Source organism: Diplotaxodon limnothrissa, linkage group LG20 (assembly GCF_057381915.1).
Source record: "Diplotaxodon limnothrissa isolate DT_005_m linkage group LG20, D_limnothrissa_male_GT1.1, whole genome shotgun sequence".
NCBI lineage: Eukaryota > Metazoa > Chordata > Actinopteri > Cichliformes > Cichlidae > Diplotaxodon > Diplotaxodon limnothrissa.
In genome coordinates, this window is record NC_140615.1 from 12,054,905 (window position 1) to 12,068,845 (window position 13,941).

The 13,941-nt window shown below is 43.5% G+C and overlaps 2 pseudogenes; both read left to right on the forward strand.

Moving 5' to 3' along the window:
- Positions 1–2,792: 2,792 nt before the first annotated feature.
- Positions 2,793–5,928, forward strand: LOC146610638 (tonsoku-like protein; annotated as a pseudogene).
- A 4,201-nt stretch (positions 5,929–10,129) lies between these two features.
- On the forward strand, positions 10,130–13,265 carry LOC146610639 (tonsoku-like protein; annotated as a pseudogene).
- The last annotated feature ends 676 nt before the right edge of the window (positions 13,266–13,941 follow it).

The window sequence follows — 13,941 nt, forward strand, 5'->3', positions numbered from 1 at the left end:
TTTTTTTTTTTTTTTTTTGTGTCCCCAGCATATGGTCCGCATGGGATTCGAACCACTGCCCTCTGTCCTCAATCTCTGCCATAGGGCCTGTCACGTTCCCATGAGCCACTCGGCGGCCCGGAATGACAGGGCAAAAGTGCTATATTTAAAGTGCACACCTGCGCAGCCGCACCCCAATTTTCGGCTCTTTTTCATTAGCTGGACACCAGGCCTTATCTAGTCAGCCGTTCCAACCACATCCCTGCCAATGTGTGCCTACGTCAAGCCGCATACAAGTGTAACACTCACAATTTTCTGCTATCACTCTAAGGCAACTTAAGTGTTAGTGACGTCACACCTATGCGCCACTGCCCTCTGTGGAGAATGGGAGAAATGTGCTTGCACCTCAACCTATGGACTCAGACGGACATTCAATCATCATCTTCCTCACTCAAGGTAACCTTATGGCTTGTAGGAACACTGCACGTGTATGATAAGACTGTAGCCGTTCAACCGGCCCTCGTAAGGTTGCTGAAGACAGTGAACACCGTGGAATTCTCAGTATCACTGTGGCCCTGGGTTTTTCCACTGTCCTGCTAAGTGCTTATGTAATTGTAACCAACATAGGAGAGAGACGTAACATCGTGGAAGAGACATAAAGTGAGTAAAAACGATCTAAATGCATTTAGAATATATTTAGAACTACAAATTACACTTTTCTTAGCAATTATTGTTTTTTATGTCAAGCTTCAAGCTAGCTTCTTTATTGGGGCTTGGGACCAGCAAAAGTGACCCGAAATTTGGTCTTTAAGTCTGGTCATTAGCGTGTCTGGACCCAAACTACACTGCAGGTCCCAAAGTCAAATGATCACTGAGAGTTAAAAATCTGTCTGAAGTTAGAAGTTAGCAGAGAGTTAGCTCACTAGTTTCCGTCTAAATATAATATACCAGGTTCTGACTGAGGGATTTCTAAAACAAATTAAAAGGCACAGCTCTGCTATCACTTCTGACATACATGAAGACAGGAAAGTAAGCAGCAGTGATGTTTGTAGGGTTACTGAAGTTTGGCTAGCTGGTATATAGTGATGTGCTATGTGACTAGCGAAACAGCTATGTTAGCATAACATTAACACAGTGATGAAGGGGAACTTTTTTCCACTGGATAAGAATTAAGGTGAGGGTTCCCGATGGTTAGGGACAAATGCAGTGGCATGGCAGGATGCTGTAAACGGACCAAACTTCAGTCAAGAGAACAACTGAGATAATCCATCCACATACAGGTTAGTCATTAATGTGCTGCTGCATTGCCTGGGCTGTAGTTACATGGTAAGGTTTTAAAAACTGAGCTTTAAAATGAATAGTTGTAATAAAAACTGAGAGAGGCCGACAGTGATCACTTACTTTTTGTAAGGGGCTTGTTGAGATTAAATAGAACAAGTTACAAAGCATTAAAACATGTTAAAAACACAACAGCCTTATTAAACGCAGAGTAGTTTGGGCCCAGAAGTAGGATTGATCACGTCATCACTTAAAGACCGGATAGACACATGGTGGAGTTACTTTGTTGTGTTTGTGTGTGTTTTTAAGTAGTTTTAAACTTTGTGATCCACAACAGGTAACAGTAAAAGATGAACATTTTTAAGCATAATGCTGTTACCAAACTACATTAATGGCCCAAAAACAGACCATAGAAAAAACCGTGGCTATGTGAAAAAAAATGATGACAACTAGTCCTAATTCAGGCTAATTGTTTTTTTGTTTTTTTGTTTTGTTTTTTTCCGACATCCCTCCACACACACAGGCTGTGCTGGCTCACAGAAAGAGTGGGTCATCAACATTATCAGGCAGCTGGTGTTCATAGCAAGCCTCACCAGACAGCTTCAGTCCATATCGGATGTACAGGATGGAGTTAAGGCTCTGCAAGGACATCTGATTTGTAAGTTTGCTTTTTACCACACTCATCTGGGCCAAGAGTAGAGGAAACTGCCTTATCTTCTGCAGCTGGAATTCAAAACAAGTATTTGAACTCGGACACGGCCTGCAGATTAGACTGGGTTTGTTTGGTTTTTCTTTTTCGTGCTTTTCCCACTTTTCTAGCTTGTTGTGCCCTTTTTCTTTCAGGATCTGCAGTTTCCTCCCTGTCCAGTAGAGGCCTCTCTCAGAGAAAGAACAGCTTGGGGATGCAGATGATGACGATTGGAGATCAGACACACCGCCCCCACCTCTCCTTATCCATGCTTAGGTCAGAAGTGGAATGCTCTTTTGCTGTTTGTTAGTTACGGATGGAGTAACACTAACTAAGGAAATACACACAACACAGTGATTGTGAATAAGTCACTCCAAGTGTGAAAAGGTGATAGTCAGAGTGAGACTACACATGAATTATTCAGGAAATGCACACTCAGTGAGAGAATAACTATAATTCAGTGTCACTAGGGGATATAACTTGAAGATGATGTGTCTTCATTTCTGATTCATTTTGAACAGTGATGAATGTGGAAGTAAATGAGCGCGAGCTGATCAAAACGGGCGAGCTGTTTTTACATATTTCTGCAGCCTGGATGCCGTGGGCTTTGTCCACGAGTAAAAGATGACATCGCCCATTTCGGATCTTATATATAGTTATACCTTGGTGTTTTGTAGCATCACCTGACAAACTTTTACTTTCCTGATGTTTAGACTTTCTGATCCCTCCACAGACTCTGCTTTGTCTTTCTACAAAGAGTTGACGACATTAAATACAGATGTTTTAACAGTGCTTGAATGTTTTATTTTATTTACTCTAGCCTCCAACTCAAACTTTGGTTGCTCCTATGCCCACGTCACTTCCTCCACCAATCAGAATGAGGGTCCGGGTTCAGGAAGACGTCTTCCTGATCCCAGTTCCACAAAGGTCGGTGAAAAGTTTTAAGTTTGAGCAGTACATAAAAATAAATCCCAATCTGATTGGTATAGTGTTTTTTTGTTGTTGTTGTTGTTTTGTTTTTAATTTCTGTTTAATCGCCGGTCATTGCTCTGCATCCCAGTGAGGCCAACTCCTGCTCTGTGTCGTGGCTGTGTGAGCAGGCAGCTCAGCGTTACTACCAGAAATGTGGCCTCCTGCCTCGTCTCTCTCTGCAGAAAGAAGGCGCTCTGCTCTCCCCGCAGGACCAGCTACTGGCCGTCCTGCACACAAATGAAGAGGTGAGGTGACACTGAGGAGAGCCAGAAGTGACCATACTTGGACCACAGACAATTTAAAAGATGCTGAAGACTACCATGATTGGTTGATGAAGTCTGATCACGAGTGTTTAAGACAAATGTTGTCACCGTTGCTATCTTGGATTTAAAAATAAAAAAAACAACCCACAGTGACAAGAGGACGGCTATGACTGTGAAACAGCTTGCATGTCAGCCAGTGAGCATACTCCTTTTCTTAGGCAAAGTATGGCCCAAATTCATAAAATAGACTTTCTCATAGACACAGAGGTCTTTTCATTAAATCACTGATAGAAGGAATGGAGGTTCTAGGTCCTTCCACAATGACTTCATCTTTCTTACCCAGATGAGGCGTGCAGGTTTTAGACTGTATGATTCTGGTAAGAAGGTGAAGGGCTGATTATGTTAACAAGCTGCCTGAGAAACTACAATCTGAGAAACTGTAAAGATTAGAACCATTTCTATTACCAGACTGGATGCTGACTTGCTTTTGGAGCCAGCTTCCAGAAGACACTGAAGGAATCACAGTTTTTGGGATTGAATCCTTGGCTTCACTTTCCCGCACCAGTGCAGGATAACTGATGGGTTTGTGTTGTGGGTTCTGGCTGACGTTTGCTCGTGGGGATCTCCCTCCTCTCCCTGAGCGATACAAGAAGGCCTGTCAAAGTCTGGCAGTGGGTGAGCAACACAGAGGAAATGCATTATAAAACGGACACATGTGCATTCTTGTATTCTGTTATGAAGTACCATCTCTTTCTACCTGTAGATGAGAACAAGCGTGTCTCCCGGCTATGTGAGGTTCGGGACCGGGGTTCCTCCGTGTCAGGACTCCAAATGTCTCGGTTTGGCCGCCTCTTCCCTCAGCCCGCTCCTCCGTGCCCTAAAACTTCAGGCCAGCCTCACGGAGCTGCGAATTTCTGGAAACCGTATGTCTGACGACCTTCTCCCTGAGCTGATTGCCACAACGCTCACCATGCCTCGTCTGCAGCTGCTGGACATTTCTGCCAACTGCATTACAGGGGACGGCCTGGAGAAGGCTGTAAATGCTTTAAAGGGACAGAGTGCACCTGCATTCCCGGTAAGGGCCTCAGCTAGCCAATAGTGGCAGCTCCAGGTTTACCATCTAACCTGTATTTAAGTACCTCTGGTCTTAATAACTACCTTAGATCTTAATAACAAGCTAACCTGATTCGTATCAATGATATCTGTCAGAGAGAATTGGCTCTCGTGATCATTTGCTTTTTCTGCTCGTTTCCACTCAAAGTGCCTGGAGGAGCTGGACCTCAGTATGAACCCACTGGGGGACGGCGTGTCTGAGTCTCTGTCCTGTCTGCTGTCCTGCTGCCCTGTGCTAGCCAAGCGGTCTCTGCAGGTCTCACTGCTCATTTCCTTCAGCAGCATCGACTGCTGCTAGCCAGCGCGCTCACAGGTGACTCTCTAACAAGCAGCTGACTGAAGCCTTAAGCTTCACTGAACTCCCACCCATAAGCAAAACTGCAACTAACTTTACATCTTCTGAACGTTCAGGCACAGGCCATTTGAAAGCAGTGTGCCTGTCCCTCAATCCCCTGGGCTCCACCGGCTTTGAGCTGGTGTTAAAGACTCTGCCCCTCCACTGCCTCACACACGTGGACCTGTCAGCTGTCTGCAGAGGGCCTGCTGATTACCCGGCACTGGAACACCTCGCCAAAGTCCTGTCACAGGTGTGCACGCAAAAATCATGCAATGTCATTTATTGTCGAAAGATATAATTGTGCAATCAGGTTAAGACTTTTGTGTTTTTGCAGGACGAGTGCTCTCTGACCCACCTCAGCCTGGCTGCAAATGGGCTGACAGACAGCAGTGTAGCTACCTTGGCGAGGTGTGTGTGTGTGTGTGTGTGAGGGCGTCATTTCTACGGCTCAGTTATTACTCATGTTAGTGGGGCTTTGCCTTTGTTTAAATTGTCACTCTTTACTGGCCTGTTGGACTTTTTCTTATTATTTCACAGGTGCCTCTCGTCGTGTCCCACACTGGTGAGTCTGAATCTGTCAGGAAATCCGTCTGTTACATCAGTGGGACTTCACAACATCCTGGCGTCTGTCAGAGAGGCCCGTCGACCACTGACACTTCTAAACCTCGAAGGTATGTCTGAACTTGGAGATACTCCATGGAGTTCCTTTTTTTTTCTAAAGCTATTCTTAGATTCACCGTTTCACACTAATTCACAATTTGGATTTCTTTGATGTTTTTATCACCTGTGCAAAGTTGTACTTGGCAACAGTTTGTTTCTTGCTATCAGTGCGTTTCCTTTTGACGCATTTCTAAGTTTGAACATTTAGTATGTATGCACAGAGGTGTTACATGATGATTACACACACAGACATTACAATATAGAAGTGTGGTTTAAAGATTTAAAAAAAAGATTAGCTGTGAATTAATTTTCCATTTTATGGAGCAGAAAACATTGCTGAACGCTAGCTAACAGGCTACATTTGGATGTCAAATATTTATAGGGGGGAAAATGGAAATTATGGATATGAAATAAAATGATTCTTTGTTGCTTAACCTGCAGGTTGTCAGGTCTCTGGCCCCTGGGAGAGTCAAGACCTGGACAGTTTGTCAGAGCTGGTCCAGGATATCCGTCTTTGCTCTCAGACCCTCAACAAGCTGGACCGACAGACCTTGAAGCAGAGCTGGGACAGGACTCAGTCACACGGACACTTTCTCGACCGAAACTCCAAGTGCCTCCTCTCTGCCACCTCTACTTGAGGGTGGCAGGTGTGTTCATAATAAATAATTAATAATGAATTATTAATTTCCTAATAATTCATAATAAAAGTGGTCATTTTTATAAACATTTTGTTTAATGAGGCTACACCAAAAAGAAACAAGATAAAAACAAAATAAAGTGACATGGCATCCACCGACAGTCTGTGGATAGCTTGTGTTTTATGCATTTTTGTCTGCCTTATTTATACATGTAAAGCTCTGTATCTGTATAAAGAGTTTGTGTTAGTGTGTGAGAGGTTTTGTGTCACAATGGTCCTGTTTTGGAGGATTTGATTTTAAAAAAACCAAACATAATTAAAGTAACCAACGATGCTATACGTTGACATCGTTCTTTCACTGTAAGACAAAGCAGGCTATGGTGAATAATCACAGCGATTTTCAGCTCTGAAGAAATCTATCTAGGAGCTATGACAGTGTAAAGACACCCTGCAATTTTAAATGTGTGGCGACATTTGAATGAGGCGCGTACCAGTAGAGGGAGCCAACGCACCACGAATGGTACACAGCCACAGATGCGCTTTGTGCAATGTATTTGTGACATGCAGGAGTGTCCGCAAAGAAATGTGGATAAGTTGTAAATCAAAAGCTAAAGAGCTCATTCTTGCACTGTTTTGATCAGAACACACGTGGGAATGTTCAAGTGTTGAGAATTTGTAATTATAAAGTGAATTAGGGAACGATATTAGATACTGCCACTGGCTAGATTTCAACCTGGGTCTCTCGTTCCCAAAGCGCGTTCTCTACGCCGCGGCCTGCCCTATAATATATTTCAAGCGTTTACCACAACTGAGAGGTGAAAACTGCCGTTTCTTCGTCTTACAAAATGTTCTGTAACTCCAAAAGTACACGGACTGTCGACATCATTCTTTCACTGTAACAATCAGCAGGCTTTAATAAAAAAGGAAAAAAAAAATCAAGGCGGTTTTCAGGTCTCTAAAGAAAAATACATCTAGGAGATATGAGGAGTTGAAAACGCCTCTGTTACAGAATTTCAGCTGTCATTTTCACTCAAGTCTCCATAGACTTTGAATGTGGACATTTTTTAACTGTGTTGCTTCGAGGCCATTTGCGAGAAAACGGCAACTCCTACAATAATGACAGTGCCATTTTGTTAAAGGCAAGAAAAATACCTACATTTTGATGTATAATTTGTGTTAATGAAGGCAAAATTGAGCGTTTGTTCGGACATGAAGAAGAGATTGAGAAAGCGACAATGCATGGTGTGTTTGGCGTCCATAGCAACCATAACAACCAATATTGATTGATGGAAGAGATTTTGAGACAGGGGTAAAAAAAAAAAAAAAGGCAGAGAGAGCCCATTCTGTAGGCTCGCCTGTAGGCTTCTAGCAAGCGTAGCAAGTGAATTTCAGAGCCAGGGATTTTTTTTTTTTTTTTTTTTTTTTTTTGTGTCCCCAGCATATGGTCCGCATGGGATTCGAACCACTGCCCTCTGTCCTCAATCTCTGCCATAGGGCCTGTCACGTTCCCATGAGCCACTCGGCGGCCCGGAATGACAGGGCAAAAGTGCTATATTTAAAGTGCACACCTGCGCAGCCGCACCCCAATTTTCGGCTCTTTTTCATTAGCTGGACACCAGGCCTTATCTAGTCAGCCGTTCCAACCACATCCCTGCCAATGTGTGCCTACGTCAAGCCGCATACAAGTGTAACACTCACAATTTTCTGCTATCACTCTAAGGCAACTTAAGTGTTAGTGACGTCACACCTATGCGCCACTGCCCTCTGTGGAGAATGGGAGAAATGTGCTTGCACCTCAACCTATGGACTCAGACGGACATTCAATCATCATCTTCCTCACTCAAGGTAACCTTATGGCTTGTAGGAACACTGCACGTGTATGATAAGACTGTAGCCGTTCAACCGGCCCTCGTAAGGTTGCTGAAGACAGTGAACACCGTGGAATTCTCAGTATCACTGTGGCCCTGGGTTTTTCCACTGTCCTGCTAAGTGCTTATGTAATTGTAACCAACATAGGAGAGAGACGTAACATCGTGGAAGAGACATAAAGTGAGTAAAAACGATCTAAATGCATTTAGAATATATTTAGAACTACAAATTACACTTTTCTTAGCAATTATTGTTTTTTATGTCAAGCTTCAAGCTAGCTTCTTTATTGGGGCTTGGGACCAGCAAAAGTGACCCGAAATTTGGTCTTTAAGTCTGGTCATTAGCGTGTCTGGACCCAAACTACACTGCAGGTCCCAAAGTCAAATGATCACTGAGAGTTAAAAATCTGTCTGAAGTTAGAAGTTAGCAGAGAGTTAGCTCACTAGTTTCCGTCTAAATATAATATACCAGGTTCTGACTGAGGGATTTCTAAAACAAATTAAAAGGCACAGCTCTGCTATCACTTCTGACATACATGAAGACAGGAAAGTAAGCAGCAGTGATGTTTGTAGGGTTACTGAAGTTTGGCTAGCTGGTATATAGTGATGTGCTATGTGACTAGCGAAACAGCTATGTTAGCATAACATTAACACAGTGATGAAGGGGAACTTTTTTCCACTGGATAAGAATTAAGGTGAGGGTTCCCGATGGTTAGGGACAAATGCAGTGGCATGGCAGGATGCTGTAAACGGACCAAACTTCAGTCAAGAGAACAACTGAGATAATCCATCCACATACAGGTTAGTCATTAATGTGCTGCTGCATTGCCTGGGCTGTAGTTACATGGTAAGGTTTTAAAAACTGAGCTTTAAAATGAATAGTTGTAATAAAAACTGAGAGAGGCCGACAGTGATCACTTACTTTTTGTAAGGGGCTTGTTGAGATTAAATAGAACAAGTTACAAAGCATTAAAACATGTTAAAAACACAACAGCCTTATTAAACGCAGAGTAGTTTGGGCCCAGAAGTAGGATTGATCACGTCATCACTTAAAGACCGGATAGACACATGGTGGAGTTACTTTGTTGTGTTTGTGTGTGTTTTTAAGTAGTTTTAAACTTTGTGATCCACAACAGGTAACAGTAAAAGATGAACATTTTTAAGCATAATGCTGTTACCAAACTACATTAATGGCCCAAAAACAGACCATAGAAAAAACCGTGGCTATGTGAAAAAAAATGATGACAACTAGTCCTAATTCAGGCTAATTGTTTTTTTGTTTTTTTGTTTTGTTTTTTTCCGACATCCCTCCACACACACAGGCTGTGCTGGCTCACAGAAAGAGTGGGTCATCAACATTATCAGGCAGCTGGTGTTCATAGCAAGCCTCACCAGACAGCTTCAGTCCATATCGGATGTACAGGATGGAGTTAAGGCTCTGCAAGGACATCTGATTTGTAAGTTTGCTTTTTACCACACTCATCTGGGCCAAGAGTAGAGGAAACTGCCTTATCTTCTGCAGCTGGAATTCAAAACAAGTATTTGAACTCGGACACGGCCTGCAGATTAGACTGGGTTTGTTTGGTTTTTCTTTTTCGTGCTTTTCCCACTTTTCTAGCTTGTTGTGCCCTTTTTCTTTCAGGATCTGCAGTTTCCTCCCTGTCCAGTAGAGGCCTCTCTCAGAGAAAGAACAGCTTGGGGATGCAGATGATGACGATTGGAGATCAGACACACCGCCCCCACCTCTCCTTATCCATGCTTAGGTCAGAAGTAGAATGCTCTTTTGCTGTTTGTTAGTTACGGATGGAGTAACACTAACTAAGGAAATACACACAACACAGTGATTGTGAATAAGTCACTCCAAGTGTGAAAAGGTGATAGTCAGAGTGAGACTACACATGAATTATTCAGGAAATGCACACTCAGTGAGAGAATAACTATAATTCAGTGTCACTAGGGGATATAACTTGAAGATGATGTGTCTTCATTTCTGATTCATTTTGAACAGTGATGAATGTGGAAGTAAATGAGCGCGAGCTGATCAAAACGGGCGAGCTGTTTTTACATATTTCTGCAGCCTGGATGCCGTGGGCTTTGTCCACGAGTAAAAGATGACATCGCCCATTTCGGATCTTATATATAGTTATACCTTGGTGTTTTGTAGCATCACCTGACAAACTTTTACTTTCCTGATGTTTAGACTTTCTGATCCCTCCACAGACTCTGCTTTGTCTTTCTACAAAGAGTTGACGACATTAAATACAGATGTTTTAACAGTGCTTGAATGTTTTATTTTATTTACTCTAGCCTCCAACTCAAACTTTGGTTGCTCCTATGCCCACGTCACTTCCTCCACCAATCAGAATGAGGGTCCGGGTTCAGGAAGACGTCTTCCTGATCCCAGTTCCACAAAGGTCGGTGAAAAGTTTTAAGTTTGAGCAGTACATAAAAATAAATCCCAATCTGATTGGTATAGTGTTTTTTTGTTGTTGTTGTTGTTTTGTTTTTAATTTCTGTTTAATCGCCGGTCATTGCTCTGCATCCCAGTGAGGCCAACTCCTGCTCTGTGTCGTGGCTGTGTGAGCAGGCAGCTCAGCGTTACTACCAGAAATGTGGCCTCCTGCCTCGTCTCTCTCTGCAGAAAGAAGGCGCTCTGCTCTCCCCGCAGGACCAGCTACTGGCCGTCCTGCACACAAATGAAGAGGTGAGGTGACACTGAGGAGAGCCAGAAGTGACCATACTTGGACCACAGACAATTTAAAAGATGCTGAAGACTACCATGATTGGTTGATGAAGTCTGATCACGAGTGTTTAAGACAAATGTTGTCACCGTTGCTATCTTGGATTTAAAAATAAAAAAAACAACCCACAGTGACAAGAGGACGGCTATGACTGTGAAACAGCTTGCATGTCAGCCAGTGAGCATACTCCTTTTCTTAGGCAAAGTATGGCCCAAATTCATAAAATAGACTTTCTCATAGACACAGAGGTCTTTTCATTAAATCACTGATAGAAGGAATGGAGGTTCTAGGTCCTTCCACAATGACTTCATCTTTCTTACCCAGATGAGGCGTGCAGGTTTTAGACTGTATGATTCTGGTAAGAAGGTGAAGGGCTGATTATGTTAACAAGCTGCCTGAGAAACTACAATCTGAGAAACTGTAAAGATTAGAACCATTTCTATTACCAGACTGGATGCTGACTTGCTTTTGGAGCCAGCTTCCAGAAGACACTGAAGGAATCACAGTTTTTGGGATTGAATCCTTGGCTTCACTTTCCCGCACCAGTGCAGGATAACTGATGGGTTTGTGTTGTGGGTTCTGGCTGACGTTTGCTCGTGGGGATCTCCCTCCTCTCCCTGAGCGATACAAGAAGGCCTGTCAAAGTCTGGCAGTGGGTGAGCAACACAGAGGAAATGCATTATAAAACGGACACATGTGCATTCTTGTATTCTGTTATGAAGTACCATCTCTTTCTACCTGTAGATGAGAACAAGCGTGTCTCCCGGCTATGTGAGGTTCGGGACCGGGGTTCCTCCGTGTCAGGACTCCAAATGTCTCGGTTTGGCCGCCTCTTCCCTCAGCCCGCTCCTCCGTGCCCTAAAACTTCAGGCCAGCCTCACGGAGCTGCGAATTTCTGGAAACCGTATGTCTGACGACCTTCTCCCTGAGCTGATTGCCACAACGCTCACCATGCCTCGTCTGCAGCTGCTGGACATTTCTGCCAACTGCATTACAGGGGACGGCCTGGAGAAGGCTGTAAATGCTTTAAAGGGACAGAGTGCACCTGCATTCCCGGTAAGGGCCTCAGCTAGCCAATAGTGGCAGCTCCAGGTTTACCATCTAACCTGTATTTAAGTACCTCTGGTCTTAATAACTACCTTAGATCTTAATAACAAGCTAACCTGATTCGTATCAATGATATCTGTCAGAGAGAATTGGCTCTCGTGATCATTTGCTTTTTCTGCTCGTTTCCACTCAAAGTGCCTGGAGGAGCTGGACCTCAGTATGAACCCACTGGGGGACGGCGTGTCTGAGTCTCTGTCCTGTCTGCTGTCCTGCTGCCCTGTGCTAGCCAAGCGGTCTCTGCAGGTCTCACTGCTCATTTCCTTCAGCAGCATCGACTGCTGCTAGCCAGCGCGCTCACAGGTGACTCTCTAACAAGCAGCTGACTGAAGCCTTAAGCTTCACTGAACTCCCACCCATAAGCAAAACTGCAACTAACTTTACATCTTCTGAACGTTCAGGCACAGGCCATTTGAAAGCAGTGTGCCTGTCCCTCAATCCCCTGGGCTCCACCGGCTTTGAGCTGGTGTTAAAGACTCTGCCCCTCCACTGCCTCACACACGTGGACCTGTCAGCTGTCTGCAGAGGGCCTGCTGATTACCCGGCACTGGAACACCTCGCCAAAGTCCTGTCACAGGTGTGCACGCAAAAATCATGCAATGTCATTTATTGTCGAAAGATATAATTGTGCAATCAGGTTAAGACTTTTGTGTTTTTGCAGGACGAGTGCTCTCTGACCCACCTCAGCCTGGCTGCAAATGGGCTGACAGACAGCAGTGTAGCTACCTTGGCGAGGTGTGTGTGTGTGTGTGTGTGAGGGCGTCATTTCTACGGCTCAGTTATTACTCATGTTAGTGGGGCTTTGCCTTTGTTTAAATTGTCACTCTTTACTGGCCTGTTGGACTTTTTCTTATTATTTCACAGGTGCCTCTCGTCGTGTCCCACACTGGTGAGTCTGAATCTGTCAGGAAATCCGTCTGTTACATCAGTGGGACTTCACAACATCCTGGCGTCTGTCAGAGAGGCCCGTCGACCACTGACACTTCTAAACCTCGAAGGTATGTCTGAACTTGGAGATACTCCATGGAGTTCCTTTTTTTTTCTAAAGCTATTCTTAGATTCACCGTTTCACACTAATTCACAATTTGGATTTCTTTGATGTTTTTATCACCTGTGCAAAGTTGTACTTGGCAACAGTTTGTTTCTTGCTATCAGTGCGTTTCCTTTTGACGCATTTCTAAGTTTGAACATTTAGTATGTATGCACAGAGGTGTTACATGATGATTACACACACAGACATTACAATATAGAAGTGTGGTTTAAAGATTTAAAAAAAAGATTAGCTGTGAATTAATTTTCCATTTTATGGAGCAGAAAACATTGCTGAACGCTAGCTAACAGGCTACATTTGGATGTCAAATATTTATAGGGGGGAAAATGGAAATTATGGATATGAAATAAAATGATTCTTTGTTGCTTAACCTGCAGGTTGTCAGGTCTCTGGCCCCTGGGAGAGTCAAGACCTGGACAGTTTGTCAGAGCTGGTCCAGGATATCCGTCTTTGCTCTCAGACCCTCAACAAGCTGGACCGACAGACCTTGAAGCAGAGCTGGGACAGGACTCAGTCACACGGACACTTTCTCGACCGAAACTCCAAGTGCCTCCTCTCTGCCACCTCTACTTGAGGGTGGCAGGTGTGTTCATAATAAATAATTAATAATGAATTATTAATTTCCTAATAATTCATAATAAAAGTGGTCATTTTTATAAACATTTTGTTTAATGAGGCTACACCAAAAAGAAACAAGATAAAAACAAAATAAAGTGACATGGCATCCACCGACAGTCTGTGGATAGCTTGTGTTTTATGCATTTTTGTCTGCCTTATTTATACATGTAAAGCTCTGTATCTGTATAAAGAGTTTGTGTTAGTGTGTGAGAGGTTTTGTGTCACAATGGTCCTGTTTTGGAGGATTTGATTTTAAAAAAACCAAACATAATTAAAGTAACCAACGATGCTATACGTTGACATCGTTCTTTCACTGTAAGACAAAGCAGGCTATGGTGAATAATCACAGCGATTTTCAGCTCTGAAGAAATCTATCTAGGAGCTATGACAGTGTAAAGACACCCTGCAATTTTAAATGTGTGGCGACATTTGAATGAGGCGCGTACCAGTAGAGGGAGCCAACGCACCACGAATGGTACACAGCCACAGATGCGCTTTGTGCAATGTATTTGTGACATGCAGGAGTGTCCGCAAAGAAATGTGGATAAGTTGTAAATCAAAAGCTAAAGAGCTCATTCTTGCACTGTTTTGATCAGAACACACGTGGGAATGTTCAAGTGTTGAGAATTTGT